Below are 27,021 nucleotides of genomic sequence, written 5' to 3'. Positions count from 1 at the left end.
AAAATGTGATGCCAAGGGGTCCTGACTAAGGAGGTCAAACTCACAATTCTAGGCTTCACTAAATGAAAAAGCTTCCATTTTCTGAGGGAGACTTCACCAGCACAAACTGAACTGCCAGTGTGGAAGTTAGTGCACACTGGAGCTCATTAAAAGAAAAATAGTTCCAGATTGTGCCAATTTAAAGTTTGTGCCCCATAACCTATGAGGGGATGTCATGTGTGTAACTTGGAGTTAAGGCTGAACAAAACTTTGTTTTATAATTGCTGTTAAATCTAAAACATTGTGAATCAAAAACTAAGCATCCCCCTCCCCTATTTGTTGATATGCTGGGCAAGGCTAGTATATGCTCATGGCTCAGTCAACAGTGTTCTGTTGCACGACTAAAACAACCTTTGAACGTACACATGTTCCACCAAAACAACTTCCTTCCCAAGGCTATTTTGCAGCGGCACCGTGGCTCCACTCGGCGCTTAGCACCGCCAAAGACAATTGTGATTGGTTTAAAGCTATAGTGCGTAGTTTCTGTCTCCCCCATAAGGAATACTAAGTAATGACAGCAACACTCTCGGCGTGTCCACATGATACAGCCTTCTGTGATCGTGCACGCGCCCCCACCCATCCTCCACGCAGTTGCTAGTATGCAAGGAGGACACGGAGGATTAAAAAAACATGATGGACTCTTCAGAAGAGGTAATTTGCTTCACTCGAGTTTCTGCACGGGAATGTCACCGGACGACACAATCCTCTGAACATAGTCATTAGGGATGAGCGAGTACAGCATTATCTGTATCTGTATCTGTACTTGGACTGGGCGGGGCCTAACCCGGAAGTGGGCAGGATTTAACCCGGAAGTGGGTCGGGTTGTCTTGAAATGGGCGGGGCTTTAACCGGTATGTTATTTTAAGCATGCAATTGATATGGGTTGATCAGAAATTGTTATATTTATTGCTGATTAGAAAACTATTTACATGACAGCATCAGCATTGAGCTTCAGATCAATGGTTTTGATCACGATAACAAACTATATACAGAACAAGTTTTGCAACAATGAATATAACACATGCGGTTGCAATTATGAAGTAAAATGTAATGAACAAGAGTTTTCATACTCAACATAACTTTTTTTAACTTTTAATTTTCATTACTCATACTGAGAAATACAGAGAGAGTTGTGTGGAGCTGATCTGGTCTTAATTAGCTTTGTAGCAACTCATTTGGCAATGGCTTGAATGTAATGGACGTTAATTAATATCAAAAAGTTACGCACTAAAGCTTTAAAGAAATGCCAAGAAACGAGAGCACGTTTTTCTCCAATCCTGGATTGGTGTGTGGACTAGCCAGACCCTCCTTTGCAGAGCTGTGGAGGAAGTTCTGGCAATGCGAGACAAGTTACAATGTAACATCTCCGGTCTCTTTCTTCATCTGTTCTTGAATGTACTGTACCGCACGCGGCAGAGAGGGAGCTTTACCCAGCATGCCATTCGGCTGTGTAACAGTTAATAGGGGTACCCTCTCAATATACTACACAGTGTATACATAACACACTACTAATACATTTGTCCCGTAGATTTCAAGAGCTCGCACTCGGCGCTGCACTTCCTTGGGCCCTCAGCAACACACACAAGTGTTAAGTCGATTGGATGAACAGTTGTTGAACAGAGAAAATCGAAGGGCAGACATACAGACAAAGACACCTTCCATTTTAGTTAGATGCTTTAAATAATAGCCCAACAGAACCTACAACCTTATTTATGCAATGACACTGCAGAATAACAAAGCAACAAGAGGGACATTTTGGGGCCGTTTAAATAGTAAATTCACAAACAGTCCATAACTGCTAGAGTTTGAGTTTCAATTCAGCTCTGCATCATTTGTGCATGACCTCTCCTTTCTCATGTCTTTCCACTATCACCTAAAGGCAATAATGACAACTACCCTCCATTTTTGCTGTAAGGACCATATTTAACACAGATTCCAGCCAACATAATAGTATATTTTCTGAAAAATGTCAAAAGGGCAACTTGCAGCTTTAAGGTTCATTCTCAGAACACAGCACTATTTCACCTCCTATAGCTAGCCCCTCCAGGCATGATACCACCTCTAGGCCAAAACTCAATGGCCCTCACACCGGGGTTGTGGGATATTCACTCAACATTCCTGGTCGGTGCAGCCTAGAGTCTCCATCTACCTCATCACAATCAAAACAGCTTTGGTCTCTCTTCTGGACCTTTCCAGCTGTGCACAAACAATCCTCTTAAGTCCTCCACTGGACACCAGCAGCCTCTATCTGCCTCCACCTGGGCAGATTTGCTCCAAAGGCATTGGTGCCTTAACATTTCTAGCTGTTGGATAAAATACTCTAATACTGTAATTCAAGTGGTCCGAGAGGAAACTAGGCTTCTGCGTCTCATCTTGGCTCTGTTTTCACAACACATTCTCACTCCCAGCGCATCAAAAACCAATGATTGGTCAGGGGCTTTTGGCATTAGTTACTGACGCAAAAAGTCTCCTTTAGCATTTCAATCAGACACAAGGCTTTCAACTTATTCCAATATAATCTGTATTTGACACTGGGTAGCCCTTTGGTGTCATTTTTCGACGCGTTCGGTCGGGACTCTTGGCGTCACTTTTTGACAGACTGGGTCGGTACCGAATAAGCGTCATATTTCACGAGCAGGGTAAATACGTAGGTACCCAAGTGCCCGATATATTTATATTTATAGGCATATCTTGGTAATATATCACTTCAAATGTATTTTTATATGCATTTTTTTTACATTAGATACATTCAGGGCTTGACATTAACATTAACAGAGCGCACAGAGCTATCTTCACAGGGACGTTTCTCTCATTTTTTACGTGGTGGCCAGCACGAAATACCCTACAGGGAAAGGACGCCTCACATGCCGGGAGACGGCCGCTGGGGACGCGTCACAATAACGGGATGGCGAAGGTTGGGTTTAGGAAAAACACTACAGGGAAAGGGCGCCTCACACGCCGGGAGACAGCTGCTGGGGACGCGCGACAATAACCAATAACGGGACGGTAGTGATTAGGAAGACTACGGGAAACAAAACGCCACACGCGGGACGTGATCCCCGCTCGCCCGGGTGGAAGCCCTGTGTTGTTAGTCCCATCCACCACCCCGACCAGCCTCCCTACACGGATTTTCGGCTTTTTATACTATTCCCTACCATTTTTGTGCTGTGACCAGGAAATATGCTTCCCATTGAAATACATTACTTCACATTTTCGTGCTGGCCACCACGTAAAAAATGAGAAAAACGTCCCCATGAACACGTATCAAGAGATTAAAAATAACGTGACATTTACACGAACTGCCATGAGACCGGGCTGTTATTACAATCCAGGACTATGGTTAACTGCTCCTCAGATTTCTGCTAGTTGGACTATCTGTCCAATCTGAGTTTTCTGTTGCACGACTAAAACAACTTTTGAACAAACACGTTTCACCAAAACAAGTTCCTTCCTGAGGCTATTTTGCAGAGGCAACTTTGCTCCGTCCGGTGCTTAGCGCCGGCCAAGATGATTGTGATTGGTTTATTTATTCGCAATCATCAGAATCTCTGGTCCAGAGCACGTTTCTCTCCTATCCCCGGATGCTGTGTGGACTAGCCAGACCCTCCTCTGCAGCGCTGTGGAGGTAGGTCTGGCAATGCAAGACTACTTCATTTGAAATCACTCGCTAATGTTCTTTGAAATGTACATGTATGCCCCTATGTAATTGCCTTCTCATTGGCAGAGTGATGGAAGAGACATGGAAATAGACAATGACCAAGGATGACTGAAGAGATTATAGCAATATAACTCACCAGGGAATTAAATTAATTTCCATATTTCATTCCTGTTCCCTCAGCCTCTAGTCTATTTCTGTCTCTTTGTAAAAGTCAGTTTTCTTCTTTGCCATTTGTCTTACCCACAGCGACAAGGTTAGGCTTTACAAATGCTGAAAAGGGAGAATATGGTGCATAGGATTTCTCTCAAAAACTATAATTGACAGCTGAATGTTAAAGCACTGCAGAATGAGTTATGTTGAGAAACGAGGTCTGACTCTCTTTAAATGTGTGTGTGTGTGTGTGTGTGTGTGTGTGTGTGTGTGTTCTTTGGTTGACACAATTTATTGGTCACCTCAGACTGACTCAACAGCCTTAATGGTGAGGTGATTGAGCCTAATTTTAGTGGCTCAAGTTAAGGGAGAAATTACCCTAGAAATCTAGACGCACCCTACCAGCAGCAAATTTATTTATGCTGATGGCGGCTTTAGATGAAAAGCCATAAATCCACCTAGGAAGTCATAGAACAGGGGTCATCAACTACATTTTTCCAAGGGCCAGAATTTTTCTAAGCAGACACTCCGGGGGCCGGACTTCCTAATACGCCTATTTTTGTTCGAAATGCTATATATATATATATATATATATATATATATATATTTGTATTAGTGTGAGCAAACTCCTAAAAAACATGGAAACTCCATAATGATAACTGGCTCTTTAACTAGAAAAAGATCTCAGACTATGAGGCAGTTCACTGAGGAGTGATGGTTAAAGTCTGTGATTGGGAAACATGGTTGTAGTATGCAGCGTCCTGATTGGTGGAAAATGCTTGCAGAAAGAAACGGCTTTTGTCAGGTAAGAATGTCACTGTCAAAGAGGCTGAAGCGAAAAGTTGACGTGGAAAAGCCCAGCTTTAATGATGAATGGACAGATAAGCAGGCTATGCATTCGTCACCTATGCCCATTTGCAATGAAACGATGTTGTTGCAAAATAATACAACCAGCATCATCATCAAGAATGAAGAACGCAAACATAATGGTCGCGTCATTCACGTGCATATTAAGTAGCCACATGTATATGTTTTGGTCTTAATACATCCATAGATTTACCCCTCCAGCGGAGAGGATGGTTCGTTCAGCCAGCAGTTAAATTTATAAGAATTTGTCAAAATTTCAAGATTTCCAGCAAACTAAGATCAACAGTTAGACTACAAACAGACACCTTTTGTTTTAGTTTGTTTGTAAAAATTCTCTATTTGCAGAGTAGAGCTGTGTTCGCATAAAACGCGCGGTGGACTGAGCAGACAGAGCAGATTGAAATATCGCTTTCTATTGACTTTTTACTCACAAAGGTTTTATTGTAGCCTATTTAGAGCAACAAGACTAGCGTGAGTTGATCTGCCCAGCGGCCATTGGTTATCTTCTTTGTATCGTTCCCAGTCAGGTACTGCGTGTTTTGGAGCGCGGGCATCTCTGTACAGAATCCCGGCATGTGAATAGAGATGCAAATACAGGGGCTGGGTTTGCGCTCTACCTGTGTAATGTTACCTGCTGTAAATGCTTGAAATGCTAAATAACAGAACGCATTTTTTCCTCTTTACATTTTCTGAATTCGTGATTATTCTGTGGGCCAGACTAAAAGCTTTGGCGGGCCGGATCTGGCCCGCGGGCTGCCAGTTGATGATCACTGTCATAGAAACGTGTTTTAGGTTTTCTAGTAAGTAATCCAGTGATAGTTGTCTGTACATCATGGGTACATTGCAAACAGCAGCTCTAAGCCAGCTGCTATGATTGGTAATCTGCTCCAAGTAGGCAGTGGACTATCATGGTACCTTATGTTTCGGAAAAAAATATGTACAGTAGTGAAGGGTGAGAGACAAATATTTTTTGATCCAGTTTGAATTAAGCCATGAATTACAGATATGATGTTGCAAGTCAAGAAAGCCCCAGTTTGTCATAAAACTGCTGAAGTATAAGACTGTGAAAATACGTAATTAGAAAGACTACTCAACCCAAAGTAAGTGACGTCTCGCTGAAGCTACGATGCCTGTCTGTTTCGTAGACAGGCAGCGGGTCTTGCTCAGTCTTTCACCTCCCAACTGTCAAAAAGACACTGGATAAAACACATCAAGTAAGATAACGTTACATGTGTTGTGGAACATAGCTAAATTAGCTAGCTAAGCAAGATGTCATACAGGATATTGTTCGAGAAGAGATAAGTAGTTCACTGAGTTTCATACAGAACTAAGTGCTACAACAAACCAACAAAAAACTCTGACTTCACAAACCAGCCTGGTCTCACAGAATTCCGTGAAATGATCCTAAACTGTATTACATGGTGGTAGCACGGAATGTGTGAAAATTCTGTGGCCACCACAGAAAACAATGCCAATGTAAAGTCAATGAGAAGATGACGTAGACCAGGGATCGTGTCCCACGTGTCACGTTTCCTAAACCCAACCGTCGCTTTCTTCTTTTACTAAACCCAACCGTCCCATTGTTGTCCTGCGTGTCATGGAAACGTAAGCCCACCCACGACCTTTTCCTTAAAAGGGGCTGTGTGCATTTCACGGAATTCTTCTGTGGGCCCATCATGGAATTTTCGGTGATCGTGTCCATTTCACGGAATTCTTTCATGGGCCCATCACGGAATTTTCGGCGATTCCGTGAAAGTGCCACAGATTTTGAGTTAAGGGGCCATGTTCATTTCATGGAATTCTGTGAGATCAGGTTGCAAACATCATGTATAATTCATGGCACAAATCACTAATGTATTTATTTGTCAATCCAAGTTCACTACCATATATGTGTTTTAAGGTATAAGGTCCCATGGGGTCCACTGGAAAGAGGCAGACTTTGCCTCTCTATGGAGCCATGCTGCTAGTAGGGCTAAAAACTAAAGCTAATCTGCCTCATCAGGAGTGTGTGGGTGTGGTTTGATCAGATTCTATTGACAGTGGCCTTGCAACATAAGCATAGAACCATACAGCTGTCTGAATTTGATTCAAATTTTGCTAATCCCGATTGGTGCGTGAACATATATAACATTTTTCCGTCCAAGTCCAGCCGACTTAATACAAGTGACAAAAGCATAGCCAAAAACACATACAGAAACTTAGCATGTGAAATAACATACTATAATAAACTGTTCTAACTGTTGTAAATTATAGAATCCTCTAACCCAGTGGTTCTCAAGCTTTTTTCAATAATGTACCCCCTTTGAACAGTTTTTTTAAGCCATGTACCCCCTAACCAGCGTGATAATTTTTGGTAGAAAAAGAAAAGTCTATATAAAGAGGAACAATACAGCGATGTCAGCGATAGATTTACTAAACAACAGCCTTGTACCTGGAAAACGTTGAAATGCTGATGAAAAAAGGCGACAAACCTTTTTTAAAAAGCGATAAAACCTTGGAAAAAGACGGTAGAACGAAGGAAGTAAGGCAAGAATAGGTCGAAAATAGTAATAAAAACACAGTAGAAAGAAGGAAGGCAACACTAGGGTGACAAAAGTGACAAAAAATTCAAATAAGCGACAAACTTCGAAAAAAGTGACAAAAACTTTGAAAAAACTGAGAAACTTGGAGAGAAAAAAGACAGTAGAAGTAACTACAGCCTTGCAACTGAAAAACATTTTGCAAAAAAATGTCACTTACCCCCTGCAGTCCTCCATAGTACCCCCATTTGAGAAACACTGCCCTAACCTATGTAAGAAACTGAGAAGTTGAGAAAATAGGCCTTCAGGACCTTTAATATGTTTTAGAGAACTATGTCCTCACCAACAGAGAGATATTATGGACCTATATATCATTCTGCTCTTTCTACTTACATTACATCACTGCAATGCCCAAAGTAAATACTACGAGACATCATGTTGTTAAGCTTTGCACTGAGATAGCATATTGCAGACCAAAACCTGGGCAGAAGAGAAATGGGTACCTCTGCTGAAGGTTCCTAGGAGTGTGATGAAACTTCTTGGAACAACATGGAATTTATGTCATCGGCAGTGTGTTGCTCAGAAATGAAGGGGGCTGACACTTTTTGTTCCCATGTATCACACAGTGCTAATTATCCATGTTCTAAGTCCATGATGGCCACCATATGATCCAGACAGATTTTCTAACTCATTAACAGCTTCTTTTCTTCCTCTTTTTGTCAATTTGATGCACCCCCAGAGACAAGATGAAGGTCACATATCATGTGGAGCCTTTGGAAATGCTGCACATATCTTTGCATCTTAATCTGGAACGTAACATTTCAATGTTTAAGGTCTGCATGACTATGGGGGAAAAGGTCTAGCTGTTTAAATGTCAGTTATACTTTATAAAGGAAAGCAGATATTGATCTGTTGTGCTTTGAATATAAGGTTTTCAGTGCAAAACAAAGATATGGCTTTAGATGTAGTTTTCAGATTATTACTTTAAAGGATCTTTTTTTTTACCTGGACTTATTTTCCCATGCATTGTTGTCTAAGTGACTAATGTGAACACAAATCTTTGAAATTGGTCCAGTAATGAGCAAGAACGCTGTAACCAGCATCCACAATTTCATCCACTAAAAGTGTTGATTTTGCCATTGACAGGCTCAAGTTTTTATTATAAGTGTCTGGCAACATTATGGAAAGGATCCCTACAGAAATATGTAGGGATCCTTTCCTTAATGTTGTCGGAGACTTAGAATAATAATCTGAGCATGTCCGAAATAACCACTTTTTGTAAATGTAAATTGAAGGAGCGCAATAATTGCCTATTAACGTTACATTGTAGCTTGTTTCGCCGCTGCCGACTGCAGCGGTCTTGCTTAATATTCAACCTATTTCAAAGATTGTTGTTCCCATCAGTCACTAGACACAAACAAACTTAGGAACATAGAGTCCAGGTTGAAAAAAAACTGTTAGCATTTAAACCTGCCTTCCAATATACACAATAGTGAAAAGCTTCTAGTGATGAACTCTCAGAGATTTATCACCCAGCTATAAAGCATGACCTAAAAAAGATTATCTATAAATTGAAGGTGTAAGTTTCTGATGATGTATGTGATACCCTCAAGGACAAGCTTGACACTAACTACTGTACAACTTAAAGGTTTAGACATGTCTGTATACAAAACACTAACCTTTTTGCTTGTAGAAATCGCTGGTATGCCATTCATACCAGCAATGACATCACAGCCTTAGCAACCAAGAGTGGTTCAATGTTCGTGACCATCTTTTTCAGGCACTCTATTATCATAATAACATGACCTGCACTACCAAACCTATTAGCGTATGAAAAAACATCCCTTCTTTGTACTGACCCTTTGTAATGTTGTCTTTATACTAGAGACTGCTGTTCTGTATTCCTTCAAATCTGTGGTTCCACTTGATATGATGCACTCTTTGATTTGTAATTATTTCAGACTGTGTCTGTGTTTCGATCCCACTCGCTGTGTACTTGCTCACATGCATTCATATGCATCTTTGTTGCGTCACAGGATCATGTTTGGCGATGATTATCATTTCTTTTTTGAGCCCACGGACTCTCGTTGACCTCACAGAGATATTCTGAGCAGCAGTCAGCGGACGCCTGGCTAGTATAATTGTGATCAATGTGTTTTCCCCGTTTTATTTTCCATCTCCTTGGTGATATAATCTATCATGGCTGAATAAAGTTCAATGATCATTCAGCGCTCCCTCACTGTAAATAACCGTTTTGATGGTTCTTTGATATAGTGGAATCTTTAAAACAACAATTTCCACCCAGCTGGAGAAGTTTATTGTGGATTTAAATAGAGATGTATTTTGAAGAATAAAGTTTTTCTAACAGTGTTTTAGCTAGTATTTTTCCAGTGCCTGCAGTCTTTACAGTTTTTTTCTATTGCTAAACGACAGTGGGCACAACTGGAGTCACATGTGCAAAACTCAAGCCACAGTCTGCATTACCAACAGTCACCTGAGTTAAACAGTTCACATCACCTGCAAAACTCATTTAAAGCAACACAACTCTTAACACACGTCTCAAAACAGGCTCAGGGCAGCCAAACACTATGAACAAGCCTCATTAAGATAACACACACTGTCACTCAGAACACACTGAGAGTAAAAACACTAGCATCAAACACCAATACAGAAATTACAAACTTTTTCATCTTTACAGTTTGAACAATTTGAGTGACTTGACACTACTCAATAGTTTAAGGAAAAGATATACCAATTTTTACGTAAGGTAAATAAGAAGGAATGAAATATCTTCAATATAGTATTTTGTCTCTAGTAATTTATGGAATTACTGGGAAAAAAATAGTGTGACTAATCCTGCCTCTCTCCAGCATCATGTGGCAAGTTTTCTTCATCACGTTGGATGTCTGCATCATCTCTAAATACAAATGAATGTGGTGTTTCCATTGCTTTCACCTCCATTACTTTCTGAAAACAGTACGAAAGCAGTTTTACTATTGTAAATATATAATGTTTTTCATTTTTGTATAGCTGTGTATATAACCTCAGACATCTTAACTGGACATGTTGGTATCTTTGCTCTTTTACCTGTTATTCTCAAACGGTACAGTGTATAATTGTTTACTTCTTATTTGGTGTTTGTATACAAAAAAAGGCTTTCTGAGGTTTCTCTGTATAAATACCATATATGTTCACTAACTACTCTAAAACAAGACATCTGCTTAGGCTTTCAGCTAAAATTGCAATCAGCAGTGTTTGATAGGCACCAGACTGAAATCTATTCTGTTTTGAATGTGTGGTTAACAGTTTTGACAGCAGTGTGTGCATTTGAACAAAGTGCTGTAGATCCACAGTGTTGTGCACGTTGTGGTTAAAGTCATGGGAAAAGTGTGTAGAGTTTTGAAAACTGTGTTCAAGCAATGAAAACGAACTAACGTTTGGTCCACATGAACTACTGCTGTGCAGACTGTAGTTAGAGTTTTGCACATGTGACTCCAGTTGTGCCCACTGTCGTTTAGCAATCGAAAAAAACTGTAAATGCCCTCTCTTGGCCCCAGTGTTGTATCCTCTGTATCCCAGGTTACAAGCAGCAGTGGCAGAGGGAGGTAGTGGGAAAAAATATCACATCTAACTCTGTGAATTAAGGGTTTATTCTAGTGAAAAAAGTCAAAATGAAGCTTCATGAAGCTTCTTGAACCATATTCTTCATTGTTTAGCCCACCAGATGGCATTCTCAGTTCAATAAAGGGTTGACAGCACACTGAATTGCCATTCCTTGAGCCTTTTTCTTTAAAACCCAGAGCGCCATCTAGTGGTCTCAGGAAATAAAGAAAATGGTTCACAAAGTTTCATGAAGTTTTATCACTACCGACAAGTTAATTAAGCTTCTCTTAGTCTTGAAAAAGAGAGAAACTGGAATTTCCTCCAATCCATCTCATTCTTTCTCAAGTGTGTGTCTATGCATTATTTGAGATGTCTGCATGAATACATTATTTTTACATTCTCTCTGTTGGTCTCCATTTCTATAATTTCTGTCAATTCAATGTGTGTCAACTGTGTGAATCCATGATTTACAAATTCCTTTTTCTTTATCTTTCACTAACCCTTTCTGATTTCCTGCTCTCGCCTCCTATAATGCTTGTATCTGCTTCTATGATCAAATGATTGTCTTTCGTCACGCTTCCATGGCTGTTACTGCATGTGTAACTGTGTATGAAATAATGCTAGTGCAGATTTTCAATAACTGACTGACTGACTTCATTCTTGGCGCATTGGACGTGTTGCTAATAAGCAACATTTTGAAGATTTTTTTTTAAAATGAGACGAACAGTAGCTTCTCAACTTAATGCAGCTTTAACCAAGAAAACGTTAAAGCAGAAATGTCTATCTGTATATTGCTCTTATTGCATGATGCTTAATGCTGTTAAAACGTGTTGAATGGTGGGAAAAAACACACGTATACAACATGATGAAATGCACATTCCTAATACGGCTGTTTCCTGTGTAATTTTAGGAAAACAGACCATACAATACAAACCAGATCTGTACGGCTTTTAAGCATGTTTTGCCAAGCCTTAGACACACAAACGCACACACACAATATTTGTTGCCTGAACGAGTGTTTGAAAGGCAAAAGGCGATGCATCACACATTGGGTAAACAGCAACTGGCTCGTTGAAAATATGCCTTCAAAGAAATGTCTACCAGGGAAGTTCTGGAAAGACATTTTGTCCTCAAACTTGTTCCAAAAGTTATTAAGACGTGATATCATGCCCCCCACCTGCACACATCAAATTCTCTTCAGCTCATCTTGTCATTTATATTCAGGTTCCCCTCTCTTGTTATTTCCCTCAAAGGCCAAGATGTTTTCTATAATTCAAACACAGCCCGAGAGCAGGAGGATTTGTAGTGAACATTGTGGGCTTTAAGAGTGAAAATGAAACAATACAGTTGATGAGGAGTTTCGCAAAATGCAGCAAAAGCTGTGGCAGACAGAAGGATTGTAATTACAATTACAAACACCTACAATTAAGAAGTATGTTCCATAATTGTATTTGTGTCACATTTGTGTGAAGGTTGTTATGGAAGCAATTGTTAGATTTTATATTGCAAACATACTTAGATGCAGACAAATCTTCCAAGAAACTACAATTATATTGGACGATTCTTCCAACGTCTGCCAATGTCGGGCACCAATGCAGGAAGTAGTAAAGAGGAAAAGTTAGGAGGTTGAGCTGGTGGATAGGCATGTATTGTGAGTGACTTTTCTAGTCACAGGTATTTCTCCCTTTAGCACTCTTTAAAGGAGAATTCTGGCCGATTTTCACCTGAATCTTGATCGCTATATATCTCAGAGTACTGTCGATAGGAAAAAAAAATGAGCAAAATCAGTGCTAGCAAACTGGAGTTGCTGTAGCTACGTCCAGAGCTCCCAGTTAGCTAAAATGCCAGTTGTCGCACTGTAGTGGTTATGACCATATCAGTGACTATGTAACTACATAGAAATGGTCCAAATGATGCCTGTGGCTTGCACAGTAATAGCATTACTGAAGGCTAGCTGTAGTCTCGTGCTGAAGTCCCGTTGGAATTCAGTTGTTGCAGGAAATGGTAAACTGCACACTACTGTTTACCGACGGGAGAGAAAGCAGAAGTGAAGATGTCGGTCAGGCTAGCAGGCCGAGCTAGCTACCGGCAGGATCGAGGCAGGTGACATTACAAACTTTGAATTTAAACGATTTCTTCCCAATGTCTGAGTTGAAAACGCATCTTGTTGTCACGTAAGGGCCCTGTTCATGTTGCACAAACATTTTAATTGCATTTGTGTCTGTTAAGAGGCACAAAGGCACTCTTTATAAGATGCCCCGACAACTGGCATTTTAGCTAACTGGGAGCTCTGGATATAGCCGCAGCAACTCCAGTTTGCTAGCACCGATTCTGCTCGTTTTTTTTCCTATAGACAGTACTCTGAGCTATATCACGATCAAGATTCAGGTAAAAATTGGCCAGAATTCTCCTTTAAACTTAAATTGATGCAGCATAGACTGAGATATCCTTTCTTTTAGTCTCTAGTATGGATCAAGCTCCAAAAATGCTGCATCCTACAATTCCCATAATGCAACTCCATACCCGTATAATTACATTTTCAGGGTTATTTTCTTGGACTGAGTAGGAGGGTGCAAAATGTAACTTTTTTTGTCCACTGGCCAAATGGCTAGTGAATGTTCACATTTTACCAGCAACTTAATAGATAACCATTGTTTTTTTTGGCTGGTGAATGGTGCTTATTTTGTACCCTGCTGAGTAGTCTTATCCACAACGTTCCACTTCCGGTATATTTTTCAGGTGCCGGCGGAAATTCCGCCGGATGTCTTTCATTTCGGCCGGATGTCCTTTACCTTTTCGCTTTCTTTGTGTTGGCATTTTAAACTTTGGTCGATTTATGAGGACTATGGTTAACTGCTTCTTGGATCTCTGCAGAGTAAATCCAGACAGCTAGCTAGACTATCGGTCGTATCTGAGTTTTCTGTTGCACAACTAAAACAACCTACCCAAACAAGTTCCTTCCCGAGGATATTTTGCAGAGGCGCTGTTGCTCCGTGCGGCGCTTAGCGCTGCCCAAGATGATTGTGATTGGTTTAAAGAAATGCCAATAAACCAGAGCACGTTTTTTTTTCCCATCCCGGAATGATGTGTGGACTAGCCAGACCCTCCTCCACAGCGCCGTGGAGGAAGGTCTGGCAATGCTTGGACATGATTGAGGGAGGCCCCCTTGCTTCGTAAATTTTATACACCATTAAAAAAAAGCACAGCTACATTGACTACATTTATCTGTAAATCTGGGAAACCATGAGCCATAACTTGCGGACAAAGCAAGAAGAGCGAGCCACCACCCCACCAGGAAAGACGACGGCGGCTACCAAAGTTAGGATGGCTAACGTTATTGCTAGCGATGACTCAGCATTTCTCCTGGCATACCTGAAAAAGTTGCGCACCATGCTGGTCAGTGATCTCCTCAGGTTGCTCTGGATCCAAGGGATACTTTGCCGATTTTAATCCAGCTCTGTGTCATATTTGTGTGGGCAGTGTGTTTAGATGAACAGTGTTTAGCTTCCCAGACCTCGGAGGGAAGTAAAACACTGTTCATCTAAACACAATGCCCACACAAAGTTGACACAGAACTGGATTCAAATAAGCAAAATATCTCTTTGAGTGTTGATCCATCGCACTGCTACTCTAGTTGGCCATTTTTCTGAACTTGCAGACTCTTGGTGATCTCCTTCTTATTTCCAATTAAGTCAAGAAAAAGGTGCAGAAGAAACAAAACAATCACGCAATACAAAAGCAGAATAAATAAAACTACATTAAAATAAGGAAAAGTTGAACACAAATAAGTATTTCTTCTGTTTGTGTTTTAAAGGGAGAACACAGTTATGGCAGCCAAAATCATGTATTGGCGACCATTTTGCCATCCTATGTGATATGACCAATGGCCAGCACACACACACACACAAAATTGCAGACAATGAGTAATCCCTCCACCTTCCTGCACTCTGTCCCAAACATACATAAGTCACTTACTCCCACACACACACATACGCTACACTGCTACCCAGACTTGCACGCACGCACGCACGCACGCACACACACACACACACACACACACACACACACACACACACACACACAAAACGGCTATTAGGGGTCCATACCTGCTCTCAACTTCAGAAATGATTGATAGAGCTTTCACTGCACCACACAGTCTGTTTAGTCATACTGATTGCGCAGCATGAGTGTGTGTGTGTGTGTGTGTGTGTGTGTGCATATGTGTTTGTGTGCAATTGTTCCATGCGGGTTTTTTCTAATGGCTACTGCAGAAAGGGAGCTGTGCATTTTGTTTGTTAAATAAGTTGAATGTTTGTTTTTAGGACTGTGCACAAGGTTGAAAAATGTTTCAAACGTGCATGTGCATCGTATGTGTGTGTGTGTGTGTGTGTGTGTGTGTGTGTGTGTGTGAGTGTGTGTGTGTATGAGAACACACTTGTGCTTCTTTGGGACTCAAACAATACTTTACGGTTAAAGTTGCAATGTCACATTTGAATGATGACTTGTGCTACTCTGTGACTTTAGGGTGTGCACAAAGTCACAGAGTGCACACACACACACACACACACACACACACACACACACACACACACACACACACACTTAAAGAAATTGTTACCACCTCCCAGCCACCTGAGATAATACTGAGAGAGAACAGCGGATGGCAGAGAGATGAAAGAAGAGAAATGAGACAGAGACAGGGAGGGAGGGAGGGAGGAGAGGGGGAACAAAGAAAGATAGAAATAATGAGAAGGGTTTGTTTATATTTCCATCTGTCTGACAATGTACTTTTAAAAATGAAATGAGAATTTAACAGCATCCTGGATGTCACAGTAAGACATTAGAAATCTTTGAAATCTCAAGGACTGTTGTTTTTTTTATTGTATTTAAACTTTACTTATTATTCAGAGTAGACAGGCTGCGCATTACGCCCTGTTTACAGTTAAAATAAAAAATAAAATGTAACAACAGACAAACTGATAAACATAATGCAGTTTCAGCTGAAGCAGGCAGGCACAGGGTGATCATTTGGAATGGTGTCAAAGTAACAGAGCGAAGAGAGAAGTGTTTTGTCTAAAAGTGTTTTTTCCTAAGTCAGTTCTGGCATGAGGTACCTGAAGCATACGGCAATCATTGGAGCGATTGGAAGAGAGTTCAAGCAACAAAGATCAGATATAAAATGGCAATTTTCACCACTTTAGTGTGTGAAGTCATGGCCTCAAATTTCACACATTTCACAGATCATTTTTTGGGGCTTTTCCCTTTATTGTGATAGTGACAGTGGATAGACAGGAAAGGGGGAGAGAGATGGGGGATGACAGGTGACGGATTCGAACCCGCACCGCTGCAAAGGACTCAGCCTACATGGGGCGCACGCTCTAACTAGGTCATTGGCTAGTGGTCATTTCATCATTTCATATCAGTTATTATAACATTGTACTCACTATAGTAATTGCTGGGATGTGGGAAAACAGCTAGAACAAGGTCTGACATGGCAAGAAATGAGCGGTCACATGATTAGGTTGCAAACCAACACCTCCCTCACATTGTTCTGTTGCAAAAACTGTAAAGAAGCAGTGACCACGTAATGATTGTGTTTAATTTTACTTTTTTTCTTAATGATTATTGCTTTGTTTTTTTATTGATGAGGATACATGTTCTATCTGTTATTGCATTATCTAGGTCACATACAGTGATTTAACCAAAATATGTGATTCATTCCAAACTTTAATTTGTTTGAAAAACAAATAAATGAATACTTTTTAAATTTGACTGAAAGAGACAATTATATTGTCAATCGCCATGCTATTACTACATGAAATTACTTGTACAACAACATTTGGAATTGTTACAGCTCTAACCGTGGTGCACTCCCCGTTCCCTCCGCCCTCTCTCTCCCTTCGTGATCCGCTGATCAGCGGTACGAGCTCCGTATGAGTCTTAAAAAGTCTAAAAATTCTAAATCAAACTTTTAGACCTAAAAGATGTAGTAGGTAAGCCTTATAAAACTAACTTTCTGTCATATTTGCTGAAACTGACCCTATGTTCGAGTAGAACTACATGAAGCAGGTAATAAAAAAAAAAAAATCTGGCTCCTCTGGCACCACCTACAGCCTAGTAGTGCGATTTGCAAAAATCCACCGCTCCCTGTTCAGATGCTCCAATCAGGGCCAGGGGGGGTGTTTAACTGTGTGTCAATCACTGCTCATGCACGTGCATTTCATAGCGTTCTCCCCTCCCCCTTCCCCGCGCATGAGCTGCAGATAGGTTTCCTCCCCTTCCCCCATTTTCACACACGCGCTATCGTGCACAGCTCTCCCATGTGGGGGGAGGGGCTTAGGAGACCGTTTGGGCTTTAGCAGAAAGGGGGGAGGGACTGAGAAGTTGTCGATGCTCAAATTTTTTGGCTAAGTCCTTTCTTCCACTAGTCCAAATATAATTTGCTGTACAGATTATTATTACGCTGTGTCGCTTTTATTCAATTTGAATACATTTATTTACTTTAAGTACTTTTATGGCTCTGCATTTTGTTGTACTTTAATGTCGTAATATAGGTCTTAAATGTCATTCATAAAGGTCTTTAAAAAGTCTAAAATTCGACTTGTTGAAACCTGCAGAAACCCTGCAGGTAAACAAGAGTAGACTGCGTCCTCGGCTGTCCCCACATACAACAGGATATCAGATCGTAAATATAGAAAATGTTAAATATTTGCGATTTAAAATCGTTGCGGCCAGGATGGACTTCCGGGCAAATCGTGGGATGTGAAAAAAAAAAAATATACACTTGCAAAAAGGAAAATATGGCAAGATAATCTTTAGAAGCATCCAAAAATCAGGGCTTTGCTAGTCTTGCATTTTCAGACCTTCCTGCGCTGCGAGGAAGATCTGGCTAGTCCACACAGCATTCCAGGATGGGAGAAAAATGTGCTCTGGTTTATTGGCATTTCTTCAAACCAATCACAATCGTCTTGGGGCTGTGCTAAGCAAAACACGTTGCCGCTGCAAAATAGCCTCAGGAAGGAACTTGTTTTGGTGGAACGTATTAAAAGGTTGTTTTAGTCGTTCAACAGAAATCTCAGATTGGACAGATAGTCTAGCTAGCTGTCTGGATTTACCCTTCAGAGATCGGAGGAGCAGTTAACCATAGTCCTCATAAATCCACTAGAGTTAAGAATGCCAAGACAAAGAAAGTGGAAGGTGACGCACATCTGGCCGAAGTCAGGAACATCCGGCGGAATTTCCAGCAGCGCCTGAGTCTTGGTTCTTGTGTGTTGTGTACCTCACATTAGACAGTGTTTGGACCTCAAAAGGGAGAAATCATTATCCTCATATTCCACAATTAGATCACAACACCTGAGCCAGTTTCATGACACCTGAGCCAGTTTCATTGGCTGACTGTGAGATCCAGTTTAGAGTTCCTAATAATTTAGTAAGCGGACCTTGAGCGAGTGTTTTGCCATGCGTTCAGTAAAAGGGTCAAAGTTAAAACTGAAAATGGACCGGTTAAAATGAGAGACAGCCTTCAAGAAGGCGGACCAGAGGGGATTCCTGTTCAAGCGAGGAGCGAGACACTATCAAATAAGAGACTTGGGATCCACCCATTGTAACAGCTTACTGGGACACTTGAATAGAACAGAGCCATCGTATGTTATTAGTAACACCAATCAGCATTTTGTTCTTTATGTACTACATGTCTACATCCTGAATCTCTCTCTACCCTCTGTGTCCGTTATCAACCTGCAGCACCACACAGTCAAACAAAAATATCAAATGAGCATATTTAGTAGCCTCTGTCTCTTTACTTCTCTCTGTGCCAGTCTCTCACTTGGTTTTTGGAGTAAATATTTCAGTCAGTTTCTCCTCTCTATCTCTATCCACCTTCTGTCTCTCTCTCTCTCTCTCTCTCTCTCTTTGTCTCTACCTGGGCGGTGTCTGCAGGTGTCTACAGGGGTCTGACTGGCTCACGGGTTGAATAATTCACTCAGTCCAAATGAGATCTTCCTGGCCTTAATGAAGCCATTAATGAGACTCCATGGATTCAGTCTGCTGCCTCACACCTATACTGACACACACACACACACACACACACACACACACACACACACAGAATCACAAAGCATACGTGTAAATGTTGGCGTACGTAAGAAGCATGCATACACATACAATCATGCAGAAACACACTATAATATACTGTAATCACATGCCCACAAACAATATATAAATAAGTGGATATTGGAAACACCAACCTTGCTTTTAAATAGGTCGACATAAAATTGCCAAAATGACTGAGCGGCACCATGTTACTGTGTGTGAGGGTGTGTGTGCGGTGGGATCCAGATGTGCTTTGTGCACCTGTGGGACTAGAGAGAGTGTTGTCATGGTTTTTAGTGAGGCTGAAGTGCCCTTCAGCATACTGCTTACCAACACGCCTATCTATAAACCACTTTACACGTCTAGCCGGCGGCTTTGTTTTGCACAAGGCCTTAGCTGTCTTAGCTGCCTTAACAAATCCAAATGATATTTGCAGACTCTTTCATGTGTGGCCAAAATTTGACATTACTTCAATATTTATCTTGACGTGTTAGTCTCAGTAAATGATACGGCTCTTGGATGGTTTTAGGTTGCTATTTAGGGTGTTCCTTGGATGAAATATGATTGCATTCAACATTTTATTCATGACTTCATGCTTCTGTTTAATCCTGATTTGTAGCATATTTTGCTGCCGACATAAGCCAGGACACTCTTCCTGGTTAAGTAACGGTAAAATAAAAAGATAACTAAAATTTCTAAGATCCTGACTATGGCCCTGACTCCCTTTCCGCACAGATACCAGTCTTTTGAGACTTGAGTGATTCCTTCCCTTGTGTGTCAAGACTGACTAATGGTTATAGATAATAATCATAATGAAATACTTTTTTCTGGAAAGAGCTGCCTTGAATGTTTAGAACAGTCAGTCTCATATTTCCTTTAAACACATGAAATATTCAGCTTTCACATCACAGGTATATATTCAAAGAAATACTTGAGGTATAAGACATGGGTGATGTAGTGGCTTAAGATCCTTCCAGAGCCACTTACCAACATAGGGCTATGATTTCAACGGACAAAAGACAGAGACGTCCGAAACGAAAATCCATTAACTGACAATTCAGGCGCAAAATGAACCTAGGGGTTTATAACATATGTGTATGAGTCGACCGTTCTCTGGGACATGTTTTCAAGCTAATCCAATGTGTCTGTAGCTTGAAACAAGCTACCGCAAACTGGTGATTACCTTGTAACGATAGTAGTCGGGGCAAAGGATAAATCGCTATTTATACACCACTAACAAGGCTCAAAATAGCGCCACACTTCAACTGTAGCATTATGGGGGTCCCTACATGTAAACCGACGCCGTGCAACCAGGGAGAGCCTAACCTGTCAGCTGTGTTGTAGATGCCTCGAGAGAAAAAAGGAAGTGACTTAGAGCTTGCCGTAAAGCACTATCTCTGGACGTATGATGTGTATGCTGTCATTGACATTTAAAAAAGCTTTTTAGAACAAAAAAGCAACTTTAAAAAAACACCCAGCAGTGTGCATTTTCTTAGCCTCCCCTTTCGAATGCAACATTGAAATTACTAGACAAAAAATTATATCCTGAGAAAAGTGGATTTTGAGGGGTATAGCTCCATAGACCACCATTCATTCTGCACTCACCTGTGTGCGCCCCCTATATGCAACCAGAGTGTAACTGCAACCAGTTCAGAAGCCGGAAGTATCGAGAGATTGGAACTTCTTCCCTTATTAGAAATTCTTTGGTACACATATGTTATTAACCCCTTGGTTCATTTTGTGCTGGAATTGTCCTTTAAAAGTCCATTTATTTCCATTTAAACTAGGGGGGGTGGGTTATACCACTCATAATGTAGGTAGTAGGTCATCAAAGATTTGGTAAATATAAATGTAAATAAAATATATATGATAACCTCAGTAACAATACAGACTTAAGCCCAGTTCAGACCAAAGATTCACAATGAGACAAAATCATTTTAGAACGTCGCAGGGAAAAGTTGCAGAAGTCTGACTTAGTCGACTTAAACCAGCTGATGGTTTCGCTGCGACTCAGCTGTTCAAGTCACAGAGGCTGGTTTTAGAACCTAAGGAACTTCACCGGTTTCAACAGCCAAAAGAGAAGTCCGCTGGTAAAGTCAGCTATAAAATGATCCATAATCCATTTTATTTTGATGTTACAAGCAGCTGGTCGAAATGGCAGAGTTTTAGATGGAGCCTCAATGACCGCCCGAAAGCACGGTAACGTTATATGGTCAAGCAAGATAGAGAGTGACTGAAGAGAGGGAGCACCCAGTGGCATTAGAACCAAGCAGTGAATCAGAGAAATAAAATGTGTTTTCGGCGATTCATCACTAGAAATGCAACTGTAGCAAGCATCTCAATATCACTGACATTATCCACATTCATATTTAGACAAAACAAATGATATATCCAGCTACAAAAAAGGTCTAAAAGTTGGAAGTTAGAACGGAAGTACAAAGAGGCGTTGTTATGGAGATGATACACCTTCTTGTCTCGTCGCATTGCTATGAACTGTCAGGTTTCATAACGCTGCAGACCAGCTTGTTGCAAGAAGTTGCAAGTTTCAACTCGTCTCGTCACAAATCTTTGGTCTGAACTGTGCTTTAGACGTCTCGCTATGATCTGCTCCATATGCATAAAAACAACAATCTCTCAGGTTTTTACAAAACACTTCAGCATATTTTTAATGACCCGATCATCATGATTACCATCACTCAGATCAAATTTTAAGACTAGTTGAAAACAGCCTAAAGCCCAGTTCAGACCAAAGATTTGCGACGAGTTGAAATTTGCAACTACTTGCAACGCTCCTGTCTGAAACGTTCTGAAAGCAGACAGCATACACCAATGCGACGAGGCCGTGTATTATCGCCATAGCAACAACTCTTTGTACTTTCGTTCTAACTTCAGACTTTCAGGCATTTTTTATAGCTGGACATATCATTTGTGACATATGAATAAGTGGATTTCTGCAAACCAACTGTCTGATATTCACACTTTGAAAACATAATACGGGCGCCTGGGTAACTCACCTGTTAGCGCGCATGCCCATATATAGAGGTTTACTCCTCGACGCAGCAGCCGTAGGTTCGACTCTGACCTGCGGCCCTTTGCTGCATGTCATTCCTCCTCTCTCTCCCCTTCACGTATTCAGCTGTCCTATACAAATAAAGGCCTAAAATGCCTGAAAAAAATAATCAATCAAATAATCAAAAAATTAAACATATTACTATTCATCCAAGCAGAGGAAATGACAGGCAACTAATCTTATTATTTTTTATTTTATTATTTTATTTTGTCTTATTTTTTTTAATAGTACATGTCAATAGACTTTAAGGCCCAACTAAGCAACAGCTCACGACCCATCCCAAGCTCTCTAAGAAGGCAAGGTAAAATGGAAGAATGGAATGGAAGAAACCTCAGGAGAGACCATTCTAAGAGAGACAGACCCCCCCCCCTTCCTGGGGCGACTGGGTGTGCAACAGGAATGTTAGCTGGGTTTTAACAATTACAGAGCAGACATCTACATTAATAGGCACAATTATACACTTATACTGAGTCCAAAATGCAGTAAGTTATTTTTTTTTGTTTAAAAGAGGCCAAATTCTGAAGAGCAGAGCATCACACTCTGAGGGAGCGGGGCCTACAACTCAAAGGTGGGAGGTAACTAAAGTTCACAAGTTACTGGAACACCAGTAAATAAGCCAACTTTTTGTCAATATCTTCTGGTGCATGGCATTTTTCCCCACATGCTCTGCATTGAACTGATCGGTAGCAGTCTTGACTTTAAAGGCTTGCATCTCAGGACTCTCAGTAAGAGACTGGATTTCTCTCTGAATGTCCTCGATTTTATTCATATTTAACTCCAGATGAGTGTGGACTGTCTGCACTTCATCACAAAGCGCTTTCTCCTTCTGACGAGCTTTTGAGCTGCTCCAGAGCACAAAAGTCTTTCTCTAGTCTGAGCATGTTCTTGACCTCCTGAAGTTCTTGTTCCAGTGTGTTCTTTTGTTTGCTTGTGGACTCATTCTCCTCTTTCAGTGTGTAATACTTGTGCTCAAAAACCTTGAGTTCTTGCTGAACACCTTTTAACTCCTGCACTTCTTGTTGCAGAGTCTCATGATCACGCTTCATGGCCTCTTCTCCGTCACGCAACTTGTTGGTAAGCTCCTGGATTTCTTCTTTCAGGGTCTTGGTTTTTTGTCTCATAGTCTTGTTTTCTTGGCTAATCACATTATAGTTGTGTTCTAAGCCTTTGAGTGCTTGTTGATGACACTCATATTGAACGTGTTCCTGTTCTTTTAGACTTCTATTTAGCCGTTGAACTTCTTTTTGCAGAGTGTTGTTCCGGTTTAGTTCTTCTATTTTTTGGTTCTTGTTCTCTATTTCCAAGTCATTTAACTTAGTCTGCACCTCTTTGTTCTGTTTGCGAACATCCTCAATTTCGTTGCACAGAGCCTTCTTTTCACTGCGCAGCATGTCAGCGTCTTTACGGAGGGTGGCATTTTCAGTGCATAACACCTCATTCTCTATTTGGAGGGCCTTTTTATTCTCTATATCCCTGTTTCTGGAGTACTGGAATTTCTCTCGAAGGCCCTCAATGTTTTTACGGAGTTCCCCATTCTGTCTTTGGAAGTCCTTGTTCTTTCTGAAGAGGACCTCGTTTTCTTGGTGGTGGGCTGAGTTATCATCACTCTGTGGCCTGAGAGTGCCACACTGCTCCTGCCTTGACATTTTTTAGCTGTCAAAACAAGATGTCTGTACTGTATCAATGAACTGTATACTCTGAGCTGTATTGCGTATTTTCAGCGCTCTCTCGTGCACCTGACTAATTCGTTCAGTGAGTTCTGGGCTTGTAACAACTTCTATCAACGTCTTGAAATTCTGATCAATCTGTCAATTAATGTGTTAATGTGTCACTTGAAATCATATAGTGTAATGTAATCCTCTAAGTTCCTTCACTCTTAAAACTGCTGGGTTAAAAATAACCCAACTTGGGTTATTTTGGTAACCCAGTGCTGGGTCCAATATGGACCGATCCAACGCTGGGTTGTTTTAACCCTGCAGGGTTGGGTTATGGCTTTGACCCAGCATGTTGGGTTATTATTTTCTACCCAAAAATGGGTTAAAATGACCATGTTGTTGGGTTAATACTACCTAAAATGGGTTGGAAAAATACAACCCACATTCTGGGTTATTTGTATTTTTTTTTTTTTTCACTCGATTTTTTGCATTACGAAATGTATTGATGAAATTATGAAATAATCAAGCACATAACATCCCAGCATTTTGGTTTTATTGCTACAAGCCAAATATATCACTTAAGACAAAATTAAACATTTCAATTTATTTCAGTTAACATTAAAAGTTGTATAAAAGAATACAAAAGTAATTTTACAATTTCTGACTTAAAACATGTGATGTGTGCATTCACTTATTACATCATTAAACGGACAAAATAGTCACAATTTCTCAAACTTCATACATTGAACTATCAACTAGCAATCTGAGCACTCATTAATTTGACAGTGTTTGATTCATGTCCTGGTATCTGAAAGACGGTAGTCTAGATGAACTCCCAAACTTTAGCACAAAGTTGACATCGAACAACAATCCCAGCACCACAACACGCAAGTAATTTTGTAAGATTCTAGCTCACCATGCCTGTGAGTGTCCATTAAGCGTGGAAACTCTGTGATAATGTCTAGCATTGATGTAGTCCCATTTGCTCGGATCCACTGTGCCCTATGGATGGCAGTCTCCAACATGTGTTGGCCAACCTGGGACTGTGGCCAGATGTTATTTTTCAGTCACTCCGTCAATTGGATGGCCCGCTCTGGAGTTCTAGTTGGTTCTGTGATGAGCAGAGAAATGAATAAGTTCTACCAAGCTGTGACATATTAAGACATCTAATTTTTTAATAGAGTGGGCCGGTTTCCCATACAAGAATCAAGCCTAGCCCTAGACTACAAGAAAAATTAAATGAAGAGTTATGTAAAAGTTTAATCTCTGTATATGAAACTGGCCCATAGAGTTCAAGTAAGAAGTACTTAGTATGTTGCAAACAGGATAGAGGATAAGTCAAATCCACTTCTAAATGCATCAACATGAATTGGATTGAAATGGAGGAGCAAGACATCTTGCTGTACCTGGCAAAATGACTCGGGTGTCTTGTGGCACTTGGGATGTTAGATTTACTCGTCTGCCAGAGTGGAGCCTTTTTCAGACACTGCGGAGATGCTCTTCCAGAAAGCCTGTTGCGGGTTTATGCCCTCTCCCTGGGGTGAACCATGCGTCCTAAAGTTTAGAAGTAAACAAAAATGATTAAAAAATAAATAATTCAAACACATTAAGTAATAACTAAGCCAGAAGCAACTCTGCAATTAAGAGCTGAAGTTAACATTAGGATAAAGCTGAGCCAACGATGGAACAGCTTAGCATTTGCCTTACATGTCCTGCCTGATTCTGCACAAAAAGCTCAAACTTGGGTGATGTTGTCTTTCTAAAGATGATCGTATTGTGTTGCAACATATGTTGTAAGGTTTAAGCCCATGTTTTTTTAGGGTAACTCCCTTCACTTTACCCGCAGTATCAACACATGAAGCCACCCTGTCTTGAGAAGCTTGTTGTTTTGTTGTTCACTTTTAACTCACTTTGCATTATCTTTGCTATCTCTTTTTCCTCTTGCACTCATAAATGCTACTCTCACCACTTGCTTTCCTTCTGCGGCCACACTGTCACTGATTTAAGGCACCTGACATGCTACTCTCATAACAGGAGGGGGTTGTGATTAACCCCCATATTGCGTGATACATTGCTTTTTCACCAACCGTCACAGCCCTTGTAGGGATTGTCACATTTGCTTTAGGTCAGTTCATTATTGTGTGGTTAAAAACTTACATAGCCTGTGCCTTGACAGTCCCTCAGGCATGGAAACTGATCCACAATTGATGATGCCAGCATAGCCTTTGCACCTGAAGATGGACTTTACAACAATATGCATTTTATTAGCATTTAACACTGCCACATAACACAATATATTGACAGTTTTTTTTACAGTAATCATCAAAAAAATTATATAAAATAAAAATATAAATCAAGATTGCACTAACTGGTCCCAGATCAAACGGATGAGATAAGCAGTTCACATTAGTGAAGAACTAGCCCACACTAGTAAAAAATAATGTAAAATAATAACAATCTGTGTGTGAAAAATACTTACTTCTCTCCAAAGCGCTTAATTAAGTGGGACACAAGTATCCGGACCATGGCACGTCTTTCATTATTTATATGTGATTCTGTTCCTCAAGACCGCTAACCATGCATTTTCCATCAGCTGTCTTCTCACGGATATTCTATAAAAATGATCAATGAACAGAGAAAGAAAGTATACACATATATATGAATATCATGACTATGCCTCTGACTTACATCAAAATTGTCCCCCAATCAAAGTGAAGCTTTTAAAAAAGCTTCTCACTCAATTAAAAATAAGTTATTCAAGATAAATTACCATGAACTTACAAATGTTGCTCCTTGTTCCAAAGAAACTCCGTGTTGCTCTGTAGGCAATTCTGGGGCTGGTGTGCAGGCAGCCGGCTCGGGGCTGGGGCTTGAATCCTTAAAAGTATATGAAAAAAATAACAGCTTTATTACCAGGTTCCATTCTATAAAATCAATATCTTGTATTGCTTAGTATACTTACTAGTTGATATAACTTTTCCACAGCAATATCAAGTCTGATTATAGATCATATTACTAAGATGAGTTGCAATAAATAAAGTAGCATATGTCATGACTTGCCCCCACTGCTAAAAAAAATCCTAAAGGAAACACTGTAATCTATAACAGAACTAATGCACACCCTTAGCAGCCCAGCATAGTGAAGTATGTGCAGTACAGACTAGCATCCCTGAAATGATTTGCCACTTTTAAGACTACAAATCAACACAAAAACAGCAAAAAATATTCAGTAAAAAATCTTAAAACGCAACTGTGTCCATCCTATTTAAGCATGTGTCACCCAAGATACTGTAATACGTATTTCCATAGTACAGCATTTTCTTCAGACCACAGGTTACAAAGTCTAGGGATGCTAATCAATTGTTAAAA

The 27,021-nt window shown here is 40.5% G+C and overlaps 2 long non-coding RNA genes across 2 annotated transcripts; one reads left to right on the top strand and one right to left on the bottom strand.

The window, feature by feature from the left end:
- Positions 1 to 491: 491 nt before the first annotated feature.
- LOC118495331 lies at positions 492 to 21,639 on the top strand. Its single transcript, XR_004897712.1, has 4 exons — positions 492 to 570; positions 12,479 to 12,482; positions 18,081 to 18,090; positions 21,628 to 21,639. It is a non-coding gene; the product is annotated as an uncharacterized LOC118495331 (long non-coding RNA).
- Positions 21,640 to 24,339: 2,700 nt separating this feature from the next.
- LOC116048023 lies at positions 24,340 to 26,462 on the bottom strand. Its single transcript, XR_004104550.2, has 5 exons — positions 26,434 to 26,462; positions 26,132 to 26,264; positions 25,810 to 25,894; positions 25,059 to 25,206; positions 24,340 to 24,763 (listed from the first exon to the last, which is right to left on the bottom strand). It is a non-coding gene; the product is annotated as an uncharacterized LOC116048023 (long non-coding RNA).
- Between the last annotated feature and the right edge of the window lie 559 nt (positions 26,463 to 27,021).

This window comes from Sander lucioperca, chromosome 1, assembly GCF_008315115.2.
Source record: "Sander lucioperca isolate FBNREF2018 chromosome 1, SLUC_FBN_1.2, whole genome shotgun sequence".
In the NCBI taxonomy this organism is placed as follows: Eukaryota; Metazoa; Chordata; class Actinopteri; order Perciformes; family Percidae; genus Sander; species Sander lucioperca.
This window is presented reverse-complemented; position numbering and strand designations above follow the sequence as displayed.